The 24,025-nt window shown below is 42.9% G+C and overlaps 1 protein-coding gene across 1 annotated transcript in view; it reads right to left on the reverse strand.

Annotated features, from left to right (window-relative positions):
- The window catches only part of KIF6 (kinesin family member 6), a 310,424-nt gene that overhangs the window by 17,829 nt on the left and 268,570 nt on the right, over positions 1 to 24,025 (reverse strand). The window lies entirely within an intron of this gene.

A 24,025-nucleotide genomic window follows, 5' to 3' on the forward strand; every position in this document is an offset into this window, starting at 1 on the left:
CCACAATCATGGCAGTGTCCAAAACTCTGTAAGGCTATGCACACCTCACTGAAAATTAGTTGCAGATTTTAAAAAAAAAATCATTTAATAAGAGAAGTAGGACTAGTTTGTATTTTTTTCTGAAAGCAAACTAAGAGGTATTTCATGTGCAACATTTCACAAGGGAAAGTTTCAGACAGATCTGTAGGATACTTGTGAAGCAGATATTTAGATGCTTCTTCCAGTTCCCCAGACTCTAAGATCATATATTTCAAGACTGGATGGAATGTAAAACAAATATTATTGTTTGCTATGAATCTGTGCTCTGATTTGCAGATGACATTGTCCAAAGTTGCGTCAAAAACTTTCTTTTTTAACAAAGACTCTGCCTCATTTTCAGAGATTGTAAAACATGATTCCTCAGGCTCAAATGTCTCATCATGAAATAGTTTCCATTTCATTTCTCTTTTCTTTAGCATTTGTGCCAAAATTTCTATGCCTTCTGCTACAAGACATGCTTCCCATGGAATTCTGGGCCACTGATCTCTAAGTTGTTTTACTTCCTCAATAATATCAGCAATGAGAACTTTCTCTTATTCAAGAAAGAGTTCTTTGGCTTGTACAATCTTGTTTCTGTCCTTTCTACTTGAAGCTAGCATCAAAAGGCATAAAATGAGACGAAATACCTTTTCACTAATTCTACTTGTGACTGAGCTTCATGTGACAATTTGAATTCAACAGCACATTCCAGTGCTTCCAGAATACCTGGAATATGCTTCATAAGTGAATGGACAGCATCAGCACATGCACTCCAGCCTGCGTTGGACTGAGAGTGAAATGAGAAGAATATCCCATCTGCGAGAATCTTCAAACTCACAGGGCTAGAACTGAACAACACAAAAAGTTGCTGAACAGAACCCAAAAATATTAATACAGGTTAAACCTCTCTAATTGGGAACTCTCTGGTCTGGCAAAATCTGGAATCCAGCATGATTTTAGTTCGCTGGATGACCACTTATTATGGGTGTAGCTACATTTCCCATGGTCCCATAAAGTTTGTTTACAGCTACCTGTCCTGGCTTTCAGTGTTCTGTGCTGTTTATTTAGCTGTAACTTACCCCTAAATGTCCTTTAACAGCCCAGTAAGTAGTGGAAGTGTTGGCAATGTGCCAGAAAATAGTCCGGCAAATTCTCTTGTCCAGCACGGTCAAGTCCTGAGGGTGCTGGACAAGAGTGGTTCAACCTGTGTTTCAGTACAGTCTAGAATAGCATTAAACTCTACAGGATTTAGTGGAAGGAACCACAAAGAGAATCAATACAGAGCAAGTCATTTTTGGACATAATGCAGGCCTGAACACCTTTTATTTTTCTTGATATATGAGAGCCATTATCAAATCCATGACCTCTATAGTTATCCAGAGAAACGTTTTGACAAGTCAAGCTGCCAATTAGTATTTCTTTTCTCTTTTTTTTAAAAATCAAAGCTGATAAACTCAAGAAACTTTTCCTTAATGATCTTCTTCACCATCTTACCACATAATTCAATAAACAAATTCTCATTGTCCCACGAAAGATAATGAGCCTATTCTTTCATTGTTCTGCCCTCAGTTTGCTCACTTTAGCCAAATCGTCACCAATGATGCTGTCATAATGAGCTATAATCTCAATAGTCCCAAGAAAGTTACCTGGGTCACCTATCTTATTATTATCTCTTTGGAATGCTGAATGTCATGAAGCAAGAAATGATTTAACCTCCAACAATCTTTCCAATATATCTTTTCTTCCTGTAGCTTCTGTTAAAATTTTTGACTCTCACTGCCCATTCTTTCTCCACCTGACAGTGACTGCTGTAATTGCTTCCACTAGCAGTGGCAAGTTTTATGTTTTATGCTTTTTCATGTTCAGGTAGCATATATGTTTGCATTTTCTTCATAATTCATGAATGCCCTTCATTTTTTGCCAGCATACTGCATTGTTTATGCCTTCCCTCAGGAAACAGATGACACAAAAAACAATACAATGCTTGGTCAGTAGCACTACAAACAAGCCAGTCTCTTGGTCTTATATTTGAGAAAACAAAGCAGCAGCAATGTAGCACTTTAGAGACTAACAGCATTTTTTTTTATTTGGTGATGAACTTTCATGGGACAGACCCACTTCTTCAGATCAATTTCATTTCAAATACAGACTGACATATGTAAGTACATATAGAAACCCGTGCTAGTCTATATACTATCAAAACAAAGAAGCAGTAAAGTAGTAATTTAAAGACTAACAAAATAATTTATTAGGTGAGCTTTTGTGGGACAGACCCACTTCTTCAGACCATAGCCATACCAGAACAAACTCAATATTTAAGGCACAGAGAACTAAACATAGTAATCAAGGTTGACAAATCAGAAAAAAAAATTATCAAGATGAGCAAATCAGAGGGTAGAGGGGCGAGGAGCAGGGAGTCAAGAATTAGATTAAGCCAAGTATGCAAGAGCCCCTATAATGGCCCAGAAAATTTGCATCCTGGTTCAAACCACGTGTTAATGTGTCGAATTTGAATATAAAAGAGAGTTCAGCAGCCTCTCTTTCCAAAGTAGTGTGAAAATTCTTTAGTAAGACACAGACTCTTAAGTCATTAAGAGAATGGCCCACTCCATTAAAATGTGGCTGACTGGTTTGTGGATCAGGAGTGTTTTTATGTCTGTTTTGTGCCCATTAACTCTTTGTCTAAGAGAGTTTGAAGTCTGTCCAATATACAAAGCATCTGGGCATTGGTGGCACATGATGGCATACATGATGTTAGTTGAGGAACATGAGAATGTGCCCGTGATTCTGTAACCAAGCTGGTTAGGTCCAGTGATGGTATCTCCAGATTAGATATGTGGACTAAGCTGGCAGCGGGCTTTGTTGCAAGGAAAAGTCCCAGGACAGGTGTTCCTGCAGTATAGACTGTGGCTGTTGGTGAGAATCAAAAAAGCCAAGAACAGAACACCACTGGTAATTACCTACAGCCCCCAACTCAAACCACTGCAACACATTGTTAAAGACCTACAACCTATCCTTAATCAGGATGCCACACTCCAGAAGGCCCTAGGTGACAGGCCTGTTCTCTCCTACAGACAACCTCCCAATCTTATGAGGATTCTTACCAACAGCCACCGTCTATACCGCAGGAACACCAGTCCTGGGACTTTTCCTTGCAACAAAGCCCACTGCCAGCTCTGTTCACATATATATTCTGGGGATACCCTCACTGGACCTAATCAGGCTAGTCACAGAATCATGGGCACATTCTCATGTTCCTCAACTAACATCATATATGCCACCATGCGCCAACAATGCCCAGATGCTTTGTATATTGGACAGACTTCAAACTCTCTTAGACAAAGAGTTAATGGGCACAAAAGAGACATAAAAATACTCCTGATCCACAAACCGGTCAGCTGACATTTTAATGGAGTGGGCCATTCTCTTAATGACTTAAGAGTTTGTGTCTTACTGAAGAAGAATTTTCACACTATTTTGGAAAGAGAGGCTGCTGAACTCTCTTTTATATTCAAATTTTACACATTAACACATGGTTTGAATTGGTATGGGAATTTTCTGGGTCATTATAGGGGCTCTTTTGCATACTTGGCTTAATCTAATTCTTGACTCCCCTGCCCCCCGCCCCTCTGCTCTCTGATTTGCTCACCTTGATAATTTTTCTTCTGATTTGTCAACCTTGATTACCATTTTTGGTTCTCTGTGCCTTAAATATTGAGTCTCTTCTGGTATGGCTATGGTCTGAAGAAGTGGGTCTGTCCCATGAAAGCTCACCTAATAAATTATTTTGTTAGTCTTTAAAGTGCTACTTTACTGCTTCTTTGTTTTGATATATAAGTACAGAGGACCAAAAAGAAAAAAATTGCAATAAAAACTGCCAAATCAAATAGAGGAGAAGGAAGGGAGTGAAAGATGGGGGGATGTTAATTGTTCTGTCTGAGATAATTACGAGCATCAAAGAAAGGGAAGCAGTCTTTGTAATGCATGAGGTAGTTGATATCTCTCTTCATACCATGTGTTAGTGTGTCGAATTTAAATATACATGCTAACTCAGAAGTCTCACGCTCTAATCTTTTGTTAAATTCTCTGTGATGCAGGACACAGATTCTCAGGTCTTTAACAGAATGGCCCACTCCATTGAAGTGTTCACTGACAGGCTTATGTGTATTGAGTTTCTTGATGTCTGCTCTGTGTCCATTTATTCTTTGGCAAAGGTTTTGCCCAGTCTGTCCAATGTACATAGTGTCAGGGCATTGTTGGCACACAATAGCATATATAATATTGCTGGAATTGCACTAGAATGTGCCTTTGATCTTGTAACTAACATGGTTAGGTCCAGTGATGGTATCCCCAGAATAAATATGTGGACAAAGTTGGCAGAAGGGTTTATTGCAAGGAAAAGTTCCAGGATTCATATTACTGTGGTGTAGGCTGTGATTGCTGGTGAGAGTCCTTCTCACGTTAGGAGACAGGACAAGAAATCTATAAATACACTAGACAAGAAATCTATAATATATCTTAACCTGAGAAAGATTCTCACCAGCAATCACAGTCTTTAAAGTGCTACATTTCTGCTGCTTTGTTTTGTTGGAGTAAAGACTAACATGGCTACCTCTCCATTACTCTTTATATTTGAGAAGAAATTCATGAAAATTATGCCCATCAATATCTTTTGGCATTGACTTTGCTAGCTTCCACATGTTTTCAAAAGTAAAGGCACCAGACAGAACATTTTTAATGGATAGAATCTGTTACATTTTCAGGCCACAAGCCTGGATCCTTGGAAAGACAAGAATCAGACAGTGTAGCACGATTCTCTCCTGCTTTTCATAAACCTTCTGCATGCAGTGGTGCTAACGGTGATAATGACTGTCTTCAAGCATTAGATTGGGAACACATGACGCATGTTCTGGCAGCTTTTCTTTGTCATCAATTGCCAGTGCCACAAACACAGAAATAATTTTCATCTTGGTTTTGCTCATCTGCTTCCTTAGCTAGTATATTACCTGACTGCAGAAAAGCCTTGTCCAATTAACTGCAGGACACATTGGTGTATTTCAGCTTATTTAAGTCCCTTTCTTTTATATCATTATGTTTCTGAATGCCTGATTTGCATTGATAGCCACCACTAAGCCTGGGAGATGTGTCCTGCTTTTTAACAGCTTACCCTGGGGTGTGTCTGTGTGATTGTGAGTGAAACACACTTACTCACCTATGTTTTAGGCCTGCTGATCCTACAAGAAACAGCAGCAGCACTGGGTCCCACTGTCTTATGCTTTGCCCCTTCCACCAGCTCTCCCTCCCTCTTGCCTATGCACAAAGAACTCTGGGACTGGTCAGTTCTTGATATTGACATAATAGACCATCTCACATAGAAGAACACAAATCTCATTGTCTCTCAGCCTCGAACTACAAGTCCTTGTTTAGCACATACAAGCTGCGTCTACACGTGCACGCTACTTCGAAGTAGCGGCACCAACTTCGAAATAGCGCCCGTCGCGTCTACACGCGTCGGGCGCTATTTCGAAGTTAACTTCGACGTTAGGCGGCGAGACGTCGAAGTCGCTAACCTCATGAGGAGATAGGAATAGCGCTCTACTTCGACGTTCAACGTCGAAGTAGGGACCGTGTAGACGATCCGCGTCCCGCAACGTCGAAATTGCCGGGTCCTCCATGGCGGCCATCAGCTGGGGGGTTGAGAGATGCTCTCTCTCCAGCCCCTGCGGGGCTCTATGGTCACCATGGGCAGCAGCCCTTAGCCCAGGGCTTCTGGCTGCTTCTGCGGCAGCTGGGGATCTATGCTGCAGGCACAGGGTCTGCAACCAGTTGTCAGCTCTGTGGATCTTGTGTTGTTTAGTGCAACTGTGTCTGGGAGGGGCCCTTTAAGGGAGTGGCTGGCTGTTGAGTCCGCCCTGTGACCCTGTCTGCAGCTGTGCCTGGCATCCCTATTTCGATGTGTGCTACTTTGACGTGTAGACGTTCCCTCGCTGCGCCTATTTCGATGTTGGGCTGAGCAACGTCGAAGTTGAACATCGACATTGCCGGCCCTGGAGGACGTGTAGACGTTATTCATCGAAATAGACTATTTCGATGTTGGCTGCACGTGTAGACGTAGCCACACTGTTCTAGAGAAGGGCCTGGGCTGGGCCAGCAGCTCACTGCTCAGAATGTAACTTGAGATTGCTCTAACAGTGCTTCTATTTGGCTCCAGCCATTCTCACAAGAGCTGGACAATAGATGCATAGATACAGGGAAATACATTGCTATAAATATCCTCAGGCATGATCTACAAGTTAGCTTTATTTTGTTCCTCATCTTAATGAGGGTTGCAGCCTGGGCTGGGCCCTCAGGGCCTCCAAGCCCCAGTAAAGTGTTCCCGTCTCTCTTCCCCATGTGGTGGACCTGGGTGGAACTGACTGGAGCTGGACTAGCAAAAATGAGAACTGAGCTACGAAGTATGGGGAAGATTAACTTTGATGTGCACTAAATTCATCTACTGAATACATACAAGGAGAACTACTTGATGTGCTGCAAAAGGTTAAATGAGGTAACAAGAAATGTGAGGGCAACTACTGCCACAGAATAGAGTCTAACATGTATGGAAAGCAACTTAGGATCTTTTTAGTTTTTACTTAACTTTGTTAACCTGATCCTTGCTCCTGGATAGTACACTTGTGCTTCAGCAGCACAAGTGTAAAGTCAGGAGGTAGAAGATACATTAGGTCTTACTGGAGGCCCAAGTTGCAGGACAGTTTCTACATCACAATACCAGAGTAAGAATATGTCTGATTGATGTGATGCTGGCAGACTAGATGCCAGCTCATGCCAAAACCCAAGGTCTCAGCTGAACACTCACAAATACATAGCTGGAACCAGTTCAGCTCTCCTGAGTGTTAGCTCTGTTAAAGCTGGAGTTAGAATTGTAAGAATGTGTTTATTAAATGGTTGCGAACTGATGCATGCAAATATCTGTATCTCATATTATAAAGTAATATTAAAGTGTGTGCTGTGTAACTGGAAGTCACCAGACAGAACTATTGAGTGTGAAATACCAGTTTCAAGAGTAGATGTCAACTCTTGCAAGACAAAGGCTTATCAACACCAGATGAATTACTGTGGAACATTAGTGGACATAAGACTTCATTGATTGCATCTCTCCTTTTCCTGAAGAGCAGATGTACAAGTGAATTCATCCCAACAGCTGAATTTGCTACTTGAAGCAGAATGGGGGAGGAGCAAATAGGAGGAACTGTATCTCTTTGTTTCTTGGAATCTTGGTGGGGCAAATTCCTAGGCTTAACAAGGGATTCCTCAGTGCTTAGCCTGGGTTAGTCAGAAAGGACGTATAGAGCTGACTTATCATAGAAGCTTCTCTTACTCTTTGAAACTTAAGACTAGAACTCATTTGTGTGTAAGTTTACTTTTTTTACCCTTGTAAATAACTCTATCATTTCCTTTCCTAGATAATGAGTCTTTAGATAGTTTATTATAGAACTGGCTACAAGTGTTGTCTTTGGTGTGAGATCTAAGGTCTGGGTAAGTGTCTGGTTCTTTGGAACGGTAAATAACCTTGAATATTATTGTGATCTTTGATGTAAGGGACTATCTTATACAAGAGTAAGCTCACCTGGATGGTAAGATTGATTGGAATTCCCAACAGAACTGTCTATGACTCCGCGTGAAGGCTAATTTAGTGCTTCATAAGTATACACAAGATTATTGGTTGGTGAAGTCAAAAATACAGAACACACAATCAATTTGGAAGTTGTGCCCTGCTTCTTAAGTTTGCCCTGAGTTTGGCACTCATGCTCTTTTGCCATTGCAGGACAGTTTGACGGTCAGAATGGGTGTTAGAACTGAACTTCCACACACATTATAATATTTTCTCATTCTGGGAGACAGCCTTCCCAACAAGGATTAAAATAACTGCTTTCAGTTCCACACTAGAAGGAAATGTCAAGTTACCTACTAAAAAAGTGCAACTATTATAAAACCACTTTCTATCTCTAGGGAGTGTCTTCAGGTTCCCAAGAAAACAAGTTTTTCTTTTTTTCACTAAAGAAAAATGCAAGGAAAAAAAGATTTGCTGTACAATACACTTAGGTTTCCATTTCAATTATTATTTTAGCCAAGAAAATAAATTATATGTCAACCTTTCATTAGGCCTAAGGAGTGCACCCTAGCATCAAGGAATGGAATTCTGGTTGGAACACGAGGGCAGTAAAGACCTCTCTTTGCCTGCCAGTGCTCCAGCTAAAATCATTAATCTTTTCTTATGACACCCTGTAGCCTAATCAAAAATGAGACAGAAACATATTTAATTTCACTAAAGCACAGAAGGTCAAGTGTGTTAATACAGACTAAAACCAAGGTGAAAAAACTCACACGGAACTTTCATTCCCTACAAGCAGACTATAGGGTAGGGTAGGGCTGAGTGGCACTACGGCAGAGTGGATGCACAGACTGCATTCAGAAGCTAAACCCTTTTGGACGTTGAAGCAAACACCATGGCCACATCTACACTAGCCAGCTACTTCGAAGTAGCTGGCACAACATCAAAATAGCGCACGTCGCGTCTACACATGCTGTGCGCTACTTCAACGTTGAAATCGACATTAGGCGGCAAGACGTCAAAATCGCTGTTCCTATCAGAAGGTAGGAATAGCGCCCTAAGTCGACTTTAAACGTTGAAGTAGGGCATATGTAGATGATCTGCATCCCACTACTTCGAAATAGCAGGGTCCTCCATGGTGGCAATCAGCTGAGAGGTTGAGATGTGCTGTCCAGCCCCTGCGGGGCTCTATGATCTATGCTCTATGCCCATGCGCAGCAGTCCTTAAAGCACCACAGACCCGTATTTCCTGTGGCAGGAAGCTGAGTGTGTGCAGGCAGCAGCACATGCCAGTCCTGCATGCCCTCCAGAGGCCCCAAACCGCCCAACCATCACTCATGGCAGCCAGCCAACCCCATGAGTGTCCCCAGGGCTCCCCCCTGAGGGGCCCAGGACCCCCCAGCAGCCAAACGGCAGGCCAAAAAGTGGCAGGGCCCCTCCTGGATGGAGGCCAAGCTCTGAGACCTGCTAGGACTCTGGGGTGAGGAGGAGCTGCTCCACATGATGGGGAGCAAGCAGCAGAATGCAAAAGAGTTCACCTGACTGGCTGAGGGCCTGGCCACCCAGGGTCACCCTGTCCTCACTCCGGATCATGTCCGGAGCAAGATGGAGGAGTTGCGGCAGGGTTACACCCAGGCCCGGGACTCAGCCAGCTGGTCTGGGGCTGCCCTGCCACTTGCCCCTATTACAGGGAGCTCAGGGCCATCCTGGGCCCCCGGGACACCTCCTTTCCCCCGGTCATATTGGACACTGCAGCCGAGGAGTCCCAGCAGGCCTCAGAGCCGGAGTCCAGCCCAGAGGCCAGCCCTGCCCCCTGGGGCCCAGCCAAGGAGCCAGCCCTCGCGATGGCAGAGGAGGGGTCCAGCAGTGAGTGGGCGGGGGGGGGCGCTCCTCATTGACCTCCCCTCCCAGAGCACCAGCCAGGTGTCTGCCTACCAGGTTTCCCCCAACTGCGGCAGTGGACAGTCAGGTTTGTACCCACAGGGCACGCACCCCAGGCCACTGGACAGGGGCACGAGACACAACCAGAGGCCCTACACATCCCCAGCAGATGCCAACCTACAACTGCCCAGCCACAGCATGGTTCCAGGACAGCAGCATGGCCATCAGTGCCTGTCAGCACCCACATCCATGGACAGCGCTATGTCCTAACCCGGGTGGGGGGCAGACCATGCACTGGGGCTACAGACAGGGACATCAGACCCATGGACGGGGGACAGAGACCCAGCACCCAAAGGAGGACAGGGGGCATGGTCCACGGGCCAGGGCACAGTACTAACAGCCTTCCCCTCCCTCTCTCCCCCTTTCTGCAGCTGCACCATCCGAGGCCCCAGACAGCCAGGCACCCTACGTCGTGCTGGAGAGCCCACCAGAGGTCAGGCACCACCAGCGCCCGGGGACACCACCAATGCCAGGATGGGCACTCCACCGCTGGATGCAGGGGATGGCCCCCATGAACCCCCCAGCTCCTGGCGGCTCTCCGGTGGCAGGCAGAGGTAGCCGAGGAGAGGCTGGACTTCGATCACAAGAAGTCCACCTGGTGCCAGGCAGGCAGGAGTTTATGGGGGTTTTCCAGGACATAACTGGGTCATTCTGGGAGGCCATGGCCGGCTCCTGCCCTCCTGCTGACCCCCTGCTCCCCTCCCTGCTGCTCCACCCGATGCCCCGCCTGCTGCCCCACCTGCCAGCCCCCCAGGACAGGAGCCTACTAGGGCTGAAGACTGGCTGGGGAAGGCATCCCAGCCCTACTTGCCGGTCCTCCTGGGCCTGCCACGCCAGGGACCGTGGAAAAGCGGGGGGGCCTGCAACCTGAGCCCGCTGGGGGTTGTGCCCCTCTACGCCCACCCCAGAGTGATGGGCCAATGGCCGAGCTGTCTGCTGGTTCCCCATTTGTATATAGTTGCCCCCCATTTGTATATTAAGTTCCAGTTTTTGTTGTCCACATACCATACCAGATAGTTTTATCAGTTATTCAATAATCCACTGTTTTATTTTTCAAAGAACCCTGTGAGATGTGTGCTTGTTGCAGGGATAGTCTGCAGGTGGTGGGGGCGGTGTTCAGGAGGCCTGCCGGGGATGGCCAGGGAGGTGCTTAGGGGTCTCCCGATTAAAAGAGGCCTGCAGGGCGTTGTGGACCTGTACCCCCTTGTGGTGGGCCTGGCAACTGGGTGTGGCAGCCAGCTGGGGGGAGCTCGTGCCAGTGTTGACTGGCCACCCCTGGACAAAGGCCTCCCCCTTGCTCTCAACAATGTTGTGGAGCATGCAGCATGCACCCACAACCTGGGGGATGTTCTGGAGGCTGACATCCAGGCAGGCCAGGAGGCACCACCACCAGCCCTTCAGGTGGCTGAAGGTCCCCTCCACCACCTGGAGGGCATGGTTCAGACGGCCGTTGAACTGGCTGGCATTGAGGTGGGTGGTGTACAGAAGCATGAGCCAGGATCTCCCTCTGGGGGATGTAGGTCCCTGCCTCCAAGTGATGGCACAGGCCCGCGTTCCTGAAGACGCAGGCCTTGTGTGTACAGATGGGCCAGCCCACCTAGATATACCCACAGCCACACTAGCCAGCAGCATGGCTGATGCACAGGCCCCACGAGATCCCCTGGGCCTTGAGAGACCAGCCTGAGGGGTCCCAGGAGATACTCTGGGGCTTAAGGAGGTGGGCCCCCTCCTGGACCAGGGCCAGGGTCCAGGCCCTCTTGGACTTGTGCAGGGAGGTGGACATACTACAAGAGCACAAAATGAAGTGCCGGAATGCCCCCATCTATGCCTAGATGGCCACCATCCTGGTGGAACAGGGCTACTTCCCTCTGCCTCAAAGCTGATCAATGAAGCAGGTTCAGGCGAAGGTGAAATCACACTAATCTAGACATAGCTTCAGTGTCGACTAAGCCTAAGGCACCTGTATATTAATATAACCATGCCCACGTAAAGCTTATGCCAATAAATCTATATTTATAAATACTCCCTCCCCACAAGCAACTTAATTACTCTTTTGCAAAAACTGTAGGTAGAGCAGACCTTAAGCCTTTTCTAAATGGAAAGTTAATGCCTGGAAAGTTGGAGTATAACTCTACAGTGCGCTGACTTGCCATGCATTACCAAGCTGTGACCCTGCCACTCAGCACTGGACGTCCATAGCGTGTTTCGACCTATTGATGTTTCAAACAGTCACAGATAAAAGTGCACTATGGAACTTTTTAGTGATGGTAGCATGGACATGTGACCAGTGAGAGCAGAGCCGGTTAGTGTGCAGTAGATTTTCACCAAAGGTTGTAGCAAATTAATTTTTTGTTTAGATAAGACCTTTATATCTTCTTTTAACAATGCTCAACTGCACTGTGGAAGTTGGAAATTTTGACAGCTGAGGAGGCAGCAGTTGCAATTTTAGGCTCATGGAGAGATGTGGGGAGCAGCTTGGAATTACGGAATAAGCACATTAACCAGATGTTTTTCCTTATATGATCAGCAGTGAAAGAACTATCAATGTTTGTCTTTAAGATCATTTTTAGTTCTCAGAGATGACAACCCATTGAGATGAACACAGCAATTCCTATAACTGACCTATTGCAGGCTGTCTGCTGACTCAGGAATTCAAACGCGAATCATTTGACACTCACTTCAAGTTTGTTTTTCATAACCAGAATAGTTAGAAATAATTTTTAAAAAGCAAATTTTTAAAATTCTAGAGCATGATTCTAAGGCAATGGGTGAATTCTGCAGCAAACTTTATGATGAGGGAATCAAAGAATTCATACGAAAACTCATGAAAAGCACTATTTTCATTGAGATACATACTGTTATCATCAGTGTTACCATAGCAGATTTTGTAATCAACTGGCTTGAAAAATTCTCGCTTAGTTTTATATTCAATTAAACTGAAGATCAGTTTTGTGAAGCAACTCTCTGTGACTCTGAACTTTAATCTCTCTAGGTAGACCATACATTATTTGCCCTGAATTTGATCTAGGAGTCAGACACTCTACAGCTTTATTGTCCTAGTACCTCAATTAACATTATGTCCTGCCCTTTAGCTGTACCTTTGCAGTCAAAGGTTTTCATTTCACGACCAGAAAACCTTGTGTTTAATGATGTAAATTTATAGTCACTTGTAAATAGTCACAGTTACGTGTCTTCAGTGTCCAATTAATCTTTGTATTGCTTTTATTTATCAGTTCTGTTACTCTTGGCAAACTCAGTCTTGAGGTGGTTGTGCTACTAAGATGGTGCATACAATGCTGCTTGAGTTGCTTTAAAAAGCATTCCCCTTTCTTTTTTGTTCATAGCCTGACAAGCTCCACTCCCTCTTTCTCCTTATCTTTTGATTCCTCCCCTAGGCCAGTTCAACCTGTCTCATTTGATTGAGGAGGAGTGGATGTGACTTTCTCCAGGATGGCATTATAGATACATTTTATACACAAATAGAGGTAGACATGAACTGCAAAATTCAGATCTATATTCCAAATCCTTCAACTTTTGGGAAGTCTGAATATGGGTTTTGAATTAACTATATCACTAATTATTGTTCATAGTTTATTTAAAACGTTGTACTCAGGTGGTATGTTTTATACTTTGAAAAAATAAATCCCCTCATCTGCAACTTTTGTAAACATAATATTCATGAGTTTTTAAAAAAGGCACAACCATTATATTGTCTCTTATTTTGATTTTTAGCACAGATGATCTGTATTTGGGTACACAGAAGGTAAGCTAATCTCCCATGCTATGTCTACATAGGCAGCCTCTGTTGACAAAACTGCACTTTTGTCAACAAAATTTGCTGTCTACATGGTTAAAGCGCTCTGTTGAGAATTTGTTGACAAAACGCAGCCAACAGTGTTATACCTCTGCCCAATCAGGTATAATGCCTGTGTCAACAGTGTTTTATCGACAGATTGCCCACGTAGACACTTCTGTCAACACAGAGGGCTTCCAGTTCCCCGGGCAGCCTTGTTTGCAGAGTTTCCAGTCAGCTGTTCTGTTGAGAGAGGGCTGGGCAGTCCAGCTGCTCTCTGTCGACAGAGCAGCTTGCTCTTTTGAGCTGTTTTTATGTGTGGATGCAATCTGTCACTAGAGGTACTGCCAAGGTTTCTCTGTCACAGCCCCAGGTCACGGACTAACAAGCCCTGGTGTATGAAGGTGGGATACACATCTCCTGATGGGGTGATAGACCTGTTTCTTATTTCTATCCTCAGAGATTAATGGATCCTGAGCAGTTCTGGAGGACTGGGAGGGAGAATACTGTTTGCTTACCAGACTACTCAAAGGACTGATAGGACTTCTTTGTATGTCATAAACCATCAGTGAAGTGGGCCATGTCAGTGAAGGGATACTCACTTTCGCAACTTCATCCTGACAAGCCATCATGATTTACAGATTATGGCTGTGTCTAGACTAGCCCCCAACCTCGCCAAGGCATGGTAATTAGGGTGTTCATAGATTACTAATGAAGTGCTGTGTGCATCTGCAGCATTTCATTAGGCTAAATCTCCCCTGCAACAACTTCGAAGTGTCAAACTTCGAAGTGCTGGCTTGTGTGTAGCCACAGGTCACCTGCGGGTACTTCAAAGTGCCTGTGCTACTTTGAAGTCCCTTTACTCTGCAGCACATCATTAGTTATCTCTCAACACCCTAATACCATGACCCCTTCAAAGCTGGAGGCCAGTCTAGACACAGCGTAAATGACACAAGTGAAGAGGGAAGGAAGACAATCAGATACCTGGCAATATAAATCTCATGCTGATTCTGTTCAAATTCATCACAGAGATTTCTTGAAATGTCATGCAGTGGCTATGTGGTGTTGAAGAAAGTTCCCTAACAGCATCTTGCTAAGCAGATTTATTTCAAATTTGTTCAATAAGTCTTCATTTGACGTAGTTTTTTGGCGCTTTGCTCTTATCTCTTGAGGAGATACCAGAGACTATCTTGGGGCAGATATTTTTCTATCTTGAGGTGCTCTCAAGAAGTGTTCTGCAGTGATACTAAGTGTCTGCCCTCTTTTGTCATGTGTAAATGAGATATTTAAATGAGGGTAGTGAGGGAGAATGGGCCATGAGGTTTTCAGGGAGCCAATGAAACCCAGATCTACTTCTCTCCCACAGATGATCCAGCAAGTACTATTAAATATTTACCCGTGTTTGGGGATGGCTGACCCTCCAGTGGCAGATTTTCAATCTCTATAATATGAGAATGTTAGTAGGTTTGGGAAAGAGACTAGAAAATGTGGTGAGGTTTTAGCTGCTCCTTTAATTTAGGCAATATAGACTTTTTTAGCCTTTGATCACTAGAACAATCCAGAGGTGTTACTAGTCCTCAAGCTGCTGTTGGATGATACTATAAAGATAGTGTTGAGGAAAGCTCCAATTCCACTTGGCCTCTGAAAGTTCCTGCTGGTGCTGAGTGTTCCCTAGAAAGGGAAATGTTCAAAGGGGATGACAACCTTGTCTGATCCAAAATTGCTCCCTCTGAACAAATTTCTGATGGTGTGTATATGCACACTTTGTATCTGAAGAACATGTTGATCTATTGCTACAATAATTTGGTAACCTCACCAGAAGCCTTGGAAACCACAATCAGCAGGTTTTTTTGGTTCAGACAAATTCATTTTACATAATTTCATGGATTCTGCTCCAAGCCTTCTTTCAAGAACACATTTATGTGCATGTTTATAGATTAAAATGACCATGCCAACAGTTTTCACCTACGTTTAGCAATGTAAGACTTCAACATAAAATAGGATCAATCTTGAACTCATGCTAGTAACACTTTAATTTCACAATATGGCACCCTCTCTCTCTCTCCTTCTCACACACACACACATACACAAACACACACGTTTAACGTGCAGCACCTATAAATTGTACAGATTTTTAAAAAATCATGAATGCAAGTTATCTCCATTTGAATTAAGCAGCAGAAATGTAGCACTTTAAAGACAAACAAAACGATTTATTCAGTGATGAGTGTTTGGTGGACAGACCCAGTTCTTCTGATCTGAAGAAGTTGGTCTGTCCCACAAAAGCTCATCACCCAATAAATCATTTTGTTAGTCTTTAAAGTACTATATTTTTGCTGCTTTGTTTTGTTGGAGTACAGACTAACACGGCTAACTCTCTGTTACTATTCAGTTTGAATTAATACCACTACAGTTGTAAATAAAACTGCAAAAATCTCTCAATTATCCAGTATGTTCAAATGAATGGTGATATAAATGAAATGCTTAGAGGTATACAGATAGAAAAGACAGTGACAAAATTGCTGCTTTCTTGTCTCCTTGAACATGCTCTAGATGTCATTACTACTAGTGATGTTCTGCAAGAGCCTTCAAAGGGAAGTTGTGGGGGCAACAAAACCTAACTGGCTTATATACTATGTTTGACAAATTTATGGAGAAGGTAGTATGATGGGATTGCCTACAAGTAATACGGACTGCCTATTAGCAATTACCACTAGCAAAACTCCCTAATGGTTGGAGAAGGGACACTAGATAGGGAGAGCTCTGAGGTTACATGACAGCCTAAACTCAAAATAAGCTCACAAATTTTGCAGCACAAAATAAACTTGCAAATTGCGGAATGTGGAAATAACGTGCTGTTTCTAGACATTCCTTACTCCTCCTGCAATGAGCAGTACAGAGATGCCAAAATAGCACTCCTTTTGTTTTGAAAACTGTTTTGGGGCATGGTATCCCAAAATAGCTCTGCTGTGTAGATGTAACCTGAGTTACTACAGAGAATTCTGTCCCAGATATCGGCCTCGTGGAACTTGCCCACGTACTCAACGGCTAAACTGATCACTGTATTTGGGGTCAGAAGAGAAAAGAATTTTCCTCCTGGTCAGACTGACAGACACATTGTGGATTTTTTTGCCTTCCTCTGTATCATGGGGCGTGGATCACTTGCAGGTGTAAACCAGTGTAAAGGTGAATTCTCTGTAACATGAAGTCCTTAAAACATGATTGGAAGAGTCCAGGAACTCAGCAAGAGGTCAGGGGTCTATTTCAGAAGTGGGTGGGTGAGGTTCTGAGGCTTGCAATGTGTAGGAGGTCAGACTAGCTGATTGCAATTGTCCCATCCAACCTAACAGTCTATGAATCTAAATTAGAGACCAGGGCTAAGGGGGGTGCAATGTCTGCAAATAATCATATAAATTGAAAAGATCATTTATTTTGTACTCTATACAATATTTATGGACATTAGTTAAAACACCCATGCTTCCAGCTTCTTTGGTATTGTGAATGAACTGCACACATTTTTACAGGGTTCATGCAACTTACATAGGATCTTTCAGGCTGTGAAAAAGGAGTTAAATCAAGAACTGAATACTTCCAAATCTGAAAATCATTTGAGTAACAGAAGTGCAGTTTGAGTCATATTATGTCTATCAGTATCAGCCAAAGGTGTTGGTTGGGGCTGTCAGTGTAATGTATTAATGGAGAGTACTCCATCTGCAAAAGAGAAGTGCAGATAGTGTGGGTGTGTGTGTGAAGGGGAAGATTGACAAAAGTATTGTTAGTGTTGCTGCATTGTTAATGACCCATTTGGGTTACATATGTGTGTGACATCCAAATCTGCTCAGTGAAGAGCAGCTGGTTTCCAGACACGTGAAAAATGAGAGAAGTGAGAAAATCAATGTGGCAACAGCATCGGCAGCAACAGAAGCTTTGCTGGAAGGAATCCGAAAAAAGTGCTTGGAAGACAATTTAATAGCTTCTTTCCGAAAGCAAAATATCAAATTCAGTTGAGTTTGACAACGTGGAACCACATTGTTTCTAGCATGGACTCACACTGAGCTAACAAGATGATACAAACTGGGAAACGTGCTGTGGAAACAACGTTTGACAATTCTTCTCTCACACTAAGCACATTCTCACATTGTCAGTGACTGATCATTCTATTTACTATGACACCGGTGAATTCAGAAAAGCAGATGATCAGATAATCAGACAAGTTCCAGTTGCACTAATGCAGTGATTCCCAACCTGGTGTCCATGTGAGGGTCCATGAGGGTATTGCAGGAGGTCCATGAAAAAAAAAGATAAATAAAAATGACCATAGAAAATAAATTTTAAATATGTTGCAAAGTTACAGTTAATTATTTTTAAATCAAATATCTTCCGATATTATTAACTGTTGTCTGAAAATCTAAACAAAAAAGCAGTCAAGTAGCACTTTAAAGACTAACAAAATAATGTATTAGGTGAGCTTTCGTGGGACAGACCCACTTCTTCAGACCATAGCCATACCAGAACAGACTCAACATTTAAAGCACAGAGAAACAAAAATAGTAATCAAGGCTGACAAATCAGAAAAAAAATTATCAAGGTGAGCAAATCAGAGAGTAGAGGGATGGGGAGGAGGAGTCAAGAATTAGATTAAGCCAAGTTTGCAAAAGAGCCCCTATAATGACCCTGAAAATTCAGCAGCCTCTCTTTCAAGAGTGTTGTGAAAATTCCTTTTCAGTAAGATGCAAACTCTTAAGTCATTAACAGAATGGCCCACTCCATTAAAATGTCGGCTGACCGGTTTGTGGATCAGGAGTGTTTTTATGTCTCTTTAGTGCCCATTAACTCTTTGTCTAAGAGAGTTTGAAGTCTGTCCAATCTACAAAGCATCTGGGCATTGTTGGCACATGATGGCATATATGATGTTAGTTGAGGAACATGAGAATGTGCCCGTGATTCTGTGAATAACCTGGTTAGGTCCAGTGATGGTATCTCCAGAATAGATACGTGGACAAAGCTGGCAGCAGGCTTTGTTGCAAGGAAAAGTTCCAGGACTGGTGTTCCTGTGGTATAGACTGTGGCTGTGGATGAGAATCCTCATAATGTTGGGAGGTTGTCTGTAGGAGAGAACAGGCCTGTCACCCAGGGCCTTCTGGAGTGTGGCATCCTGATTAAGGATAGGTTGTAGATCTGAAAATCTATGTTGCAATTTCCTTTTTCATTTAATTAGCGGCTAGAATCGGCTTTGATGGGGGCCCATGAATGGTTTGAGAGAGTGGCTGAGGTTCCATACTCGTGAAAATGTTGGGAACCACTGCTTTAATGCAGTGTTTCTCAATCTTTAGAAAGCCAAGTCCCCTGTCAGGGGAATGATGCCGATTGCATAACCCCTGGAAATCAGCCATGTGTTGCTAAAAGCCTCCACATCTTAATTTATGTACCTTCTGTGTGCCCTGGTTAGACCTTCATAGTGCCTACTTTGAGAAACACTGGTGTAGAGCTTAAAAAAATACAATGACAAAAATGTAGGACTGAAAGGAATCTTGGTAGGTCTTCTAGTCCAGACCCCTTCACTGTCAGGACAAAGTCTTTCTAGATCGTCCCTGAGAGGTTTTTGTCTAACTGGTTCTTAAAAACGTCCAGTGATGGAGATTTCACACCCTCCCCAAATTATTTATTCCAGTGCTTTAATACCAAAAAAGTCAGGAAAGGTCAGGAAGGTTTGTTTGTTTGTTTTTTTAATGTCTATCCTAAATCTCCCCTGCTACAATTTAAGCCCATTACTACCTGTTTTGTTCTCAGTGGATGAGAATAATTTATCACCCTCCTCTTTATAACAATCTTCTTCTCATTTGAAGATTATCAGGTGCCCCTCAGTCTTCTCTTCTCCAAGCTAAACACATCCATTTTTTTCAGTCTTTTCTCATAGGCCATATTTTCTGGACCTTTAATTATATTGCTCTCCTCTTTTTTGTTTTTGGCCACATCTTTCCTGAGGTCTGATGCCCTTCACTTGAGGCCTTATTAGTACTAATTAGAGTAAAATAATTACTTTTAATATCATGCTTACAACCTTATTGCTGATACATCTCTGAACGATTGCTTCCTCCCCCCGCACCCGCCAAGCAGGAGTCTGGAGATTTGTTTTCCCAATCCCAAACAGCTATTTCATTGTCTGTTCTGTGGTGGGCTGCAGCTCTGAAATGAGTGTGGGGCTTCTGCTGGGTCCTGCAGGTCTCCTCCTTCACACTGAACACCCTAACTGAGCTGTGCTCTGCCCTTTAAGCTCCACTTCCACTGACAGCACACTTTGTAGATGAGAATAGGTGGCACATCGTATGGCCAGATCTGCTCCTTAGCCCCTTGTTTCCCAGCATGGGGTTCACAGATGCACCACACTGGCAGAGGAGAAATCCTTCGATGGTACAAAGCCAGCACAGTTGCTATGTACATCCAGCACATATGCCTCTGGTGGAGAGGGTAAAGTCTAGTGAAAATGGGATAGAAATGGAACATCCCTGCATTTCAGCTATTCCCGGCTACTTTTTCAGCTCCTTGGGGCAGAATCTATGAGCAATGCAGACCTGTCCAGCCACCGAATCAGTGAGCTGCTAAGATGCCAACAAGCTACTTTTGTTTCTATTCTGCAGCTTAAACCCTGCACAGCTTGACTGGCTCTAAGAATCAGGGACTCTAACTCAAGAATGTACCAATGCTACTTACCAGTCACCCTGGGGAGCTACTGAATAATGAGGTAGCCCACACTGAACCTCCTATTTCTGTACTACTTCAAATAAATGTCTGTTTCAAGAAAGCTTGTGGAGATGCTGCTGGGTGCCAGCACAGCTGAGCTGCATAAAAATAGGCAGTTGTGATACCAAGTTGTTTAACAGGAAACAGCTCAAAGTTTTAAATAGAAGCCATTCTGAACTGGAACACTAAGCAATCTGTGGATCCAACAGAGTGGGTCTATTACAATATGCAATTTTACAGTTGTCTAATATTCATGGGCCATATTCTGGTCTCACTTACACTGAAGTAATTCTGCTGACTTCAGAGTATTTTAGCTACTACAATGATAACAGATGTATAAAATCCTGATGTACTGTCCTCCGCATATACTCTGTGTATTCAAAATTTACCTTCTATAAATATTTCTAATATTTGTTCAAAAGTTGCTGATTCTGCAAACATTCCTGCCAGTAAACTAATTTGCTACAACAGCCAAGAAAAGTGAATGCCAAAGGAGCATGAACACAGCCAACATAAATTCCAATTTTTTTATCCAAGCGAATATTCATGGAATGTTTTTTGAGGTATTCGCTCAGCTTTACTATTGATATCCTTGTGGTGGGATTAGTGGAAAATTGATGCTTTCAAACAAACACAACCTGATCCACCTCTTTTCAAACTGAGAATTCCAAAAACAGACCTCAAGGCTAAGCCTTACCAATTGTTTTCCATTAAGCTAATAGAAACACTGGATAAATGAAATCTAGTCCTAAGAGAAGTGGCCTTGATGCCACTAGAGGTCACTCCAAGAATTAAGTCAGTATACTGCATGCCACTAGTAGCAACTGTGAACTCTTACAGAGATAGTTTGTTGTTGCTTCAGCTTTCAAAACACAAATATCCAGAGGAACAGAATGTATTGCAATATAGTTGCATAATTAAAATTGTGCAATATTAAAATAAATTGCTCTTCTGTCCCATTTTCATACATGCCATCATCACTAGGTCATTCAGTAGCATTACGTACAGATTCAGCAGAACAAAAAAGCAGTCCAGTAGCACTTTAAAAACTAACAAAATAATGTATTAGGTGATGAGCTTTCATGGGACAGACCCACTTCTTCAGATCATAGCCACACCAGAACAGACTCAATATTTTTGAGTAGACTGTTTCTGTTTTGCTTAAAAATTACTGAATTTTAAAGACTGAAAAACTGAGCTATGTGTAAACATATGCTCACAAATACACAAATATAGAGACAGTACCAAATCATAAGGCACCTACCTGACATCTCTGATACCTAACTCCCCAGGGAGTTTTTTTTTTCCCCGGTTATCTCATGCTGGTGAGGAGAAAATAATACTTAATTTTTTTGGCTATTTAGTACACAATGGTTGGATTGTTTCTGTAGAAGCCTTTAAATAGTTTATTCATAAGACATTGGTTTTCAGTGCCAGAAATAATTATGTTTAATCAGATCATTTTTATTTCAGTTAAAGATGTTATTCTCCATGGACTGCCCACGTGGGAAAACTAAGACTACCACTTTTCTTGGCTTCTGCCATTTTGTGATTGAAAACATTTGTGTGTCATTCTGTCATGGCATTTGTACAGATAGAGAATGGTTTCTCAGCTATGAAAAATAAAGTGATGGAAGAAATCAAGCTCAGGTTACATTGGGGAGGGGGATAAAGATGAGGTAAACCAATGTTTCCCAAAGTGTGGAGTGTCCTTTCCCCACAGGAACATGGGAAATATTAGTTTACAATAACGGACAGATCTGTAACCTGTTCACCAATGTATTTAAAAACCAAGCATATCTCTAAAGGCTCTGAGTGCAGAGAAAACTTCAAAACATGACCTAAATATAACTGATGCAGAAACCTCTGTCTGAATTTGCAGAAACCTTGAAACAATAACTGGGAGTTTTGGAAAGCCCCATTCATTTCAATGGATGCTAATTACCACTGGGAGGGAGCAAAACTACGAACCCCAGGGAAAAAGTATACAGACACAGATACTCTGAACTGTGACAGACAACACTGGGAAACTGCTGCTTTTACTAATACTAGCAGGGCCCACCCCTTCATGGCCATTACCAAGCTGGGAGCTCACCGGCAGCTCCAGCCCTCGGGATGCAGCAGGGCCAGGGGAACCCCAGCAGCCCCAGGGCCAAAAGCTGGCTGGGGCATGGAGCTCCACTAGCAGCTCCAGCCCTGAGACCTAGCCTGGGCCAGGGGAACCCCAGCAGCTCTGAGCTCCAGCCACAGGTTTCCGGCTGTGGTGGGATGGATAGATGAACAGACGCCTCTCCTTTTATAATAGGATATAGATAAATTGGTACCGAGCCTTAAAAAAGTGGGGTGGGGAGGAAATTTACCTGCAGAAAAGGCATGGTTGGAGGACACATTAACTGACATTTGTTACTATTTATAACTATCTCACCTGGAACATCCTGAATAAACAGACTAAAAGATTATCTAGTTTCAGAGTGGCTTTTACAAGTCAATGTGGGTTTGAATCTCTGTGTTATTCCAGCTTTGTGTTAATGTAATTCCAATGCCTTTATGGATTTCAAGGGAGTTACAGCTGTATAAAACTGGAACAACATAGTGGGGACTGAGACTATCTATTTCACTAGAACTTCACGTGATAGCATCTTGTGATCCTATTGCCCACTTAATTCACAGCACAACAGACTCAGGAGAGTGCTTTTTCTTTTTATCCAGTAATAGAAGCATAATAGTGTCCCAAAGATTGTGCTACCTGAGGACTGTAATTCATACAAAGGCACCCACATGTTTGAGACAGATCTAAAAACAGAAGTTGAACACGAAACAGTGTTAAAAGGGAGAGCAGAGAAAAATAGAGGGGTTCAGAGAGAGAGAGAGAAAATAGAGGAGCAAAAAAAGGACAGGGAAAAAAGAGAACAGAAAGGAAAAAAGGAGTCATCTGAGCTATGTTTACACTCCATCTTATGTTGGCAAAATAAAAATGCATGTAGCTCAGGGTGTGACTATTCTGCTTCACAGAGCAACACTATAGTGACCAAAGCGTTGGCATGTACAGCACTAGGTCAGTGGGAGAGTATCTCCTGTAGACACATCTTAACTATCTGCTTGCAAAGATTTTTTTCTATATCATTGAGAGAGTTGGAAAGGGGGAAAGGGAAGCAGGAAGAATGGAAGAAGAGAAAAGAACATGTTCATCTGGTCACTTTGGACTTGATTCTGCCATCCTTCATCATGCTTTAACATACTCTGTGAGTTTTCCTACTGAACAGAATGGGTTATTTGCATGGTAAAGTACTAATGAGTATTAGTAAGGATGGCAGAATTAGGCCTTTTTGCAATTTTATACAGTTTCTTTGTTACAGAACCAGACAAACAGAACAATCTGATTTAATTTGCCTCCTCTGAAACTCCCCATCCTACTCTTTGAATGTTTTGTCAATGTGCAGAAAAATGTCATTTAAAAGATGAGATAGCTAAAAACAATCTGCTGAGCAGGGAGGTTTCCTTCAACGAGCAAGTGACATCTGAAATAAACCTACTAGAGAAAAGAGATCATCACTTTTTAAAATCCAACTAAAATAGTTCCTTAAAGACTTCTGATCATAAAAGTGTTTTAAATAAAAAATAAAATCAAATAGAAGAGTAAAAAGAGGGCCAGGAAAAAACTGGGGGAAAGTTCAAATCAATATCTAATATGCCTATATACCAATGCAAGAAGTATGGGTAATAAGCAGGAAGAACTGGAAGTGCTAATAACAAATACAACTATGATATCATTGGCATCACAGAAACTAGGTGGGATAATACACATGATTGGAATGTTGGTATTGAAGGCTACAGCCTGGTTAGGAAAGATAGACAGGGAAAAAAGGGGGGAGGTGTTGCCTTATATATAAAAAGTGTACACACTTGGACTGAGGTGGAGA

The sequence above is a fragment of the Carettochelys insculpta genome, chromosome 3 (assembly GCF_033958435.1).
Source record: "Carettochelys insculpta isolate YL-2023 chromosome 3, ASM3395843v1, whole genome shotgun sequence".
NCBI classification, from domain to species: domain Eukaryota; kingdom Metazoa; phylum Chordata; order Testudines; family Carettochelyidae; genus Carettochelys; species Carettochelys insculpta.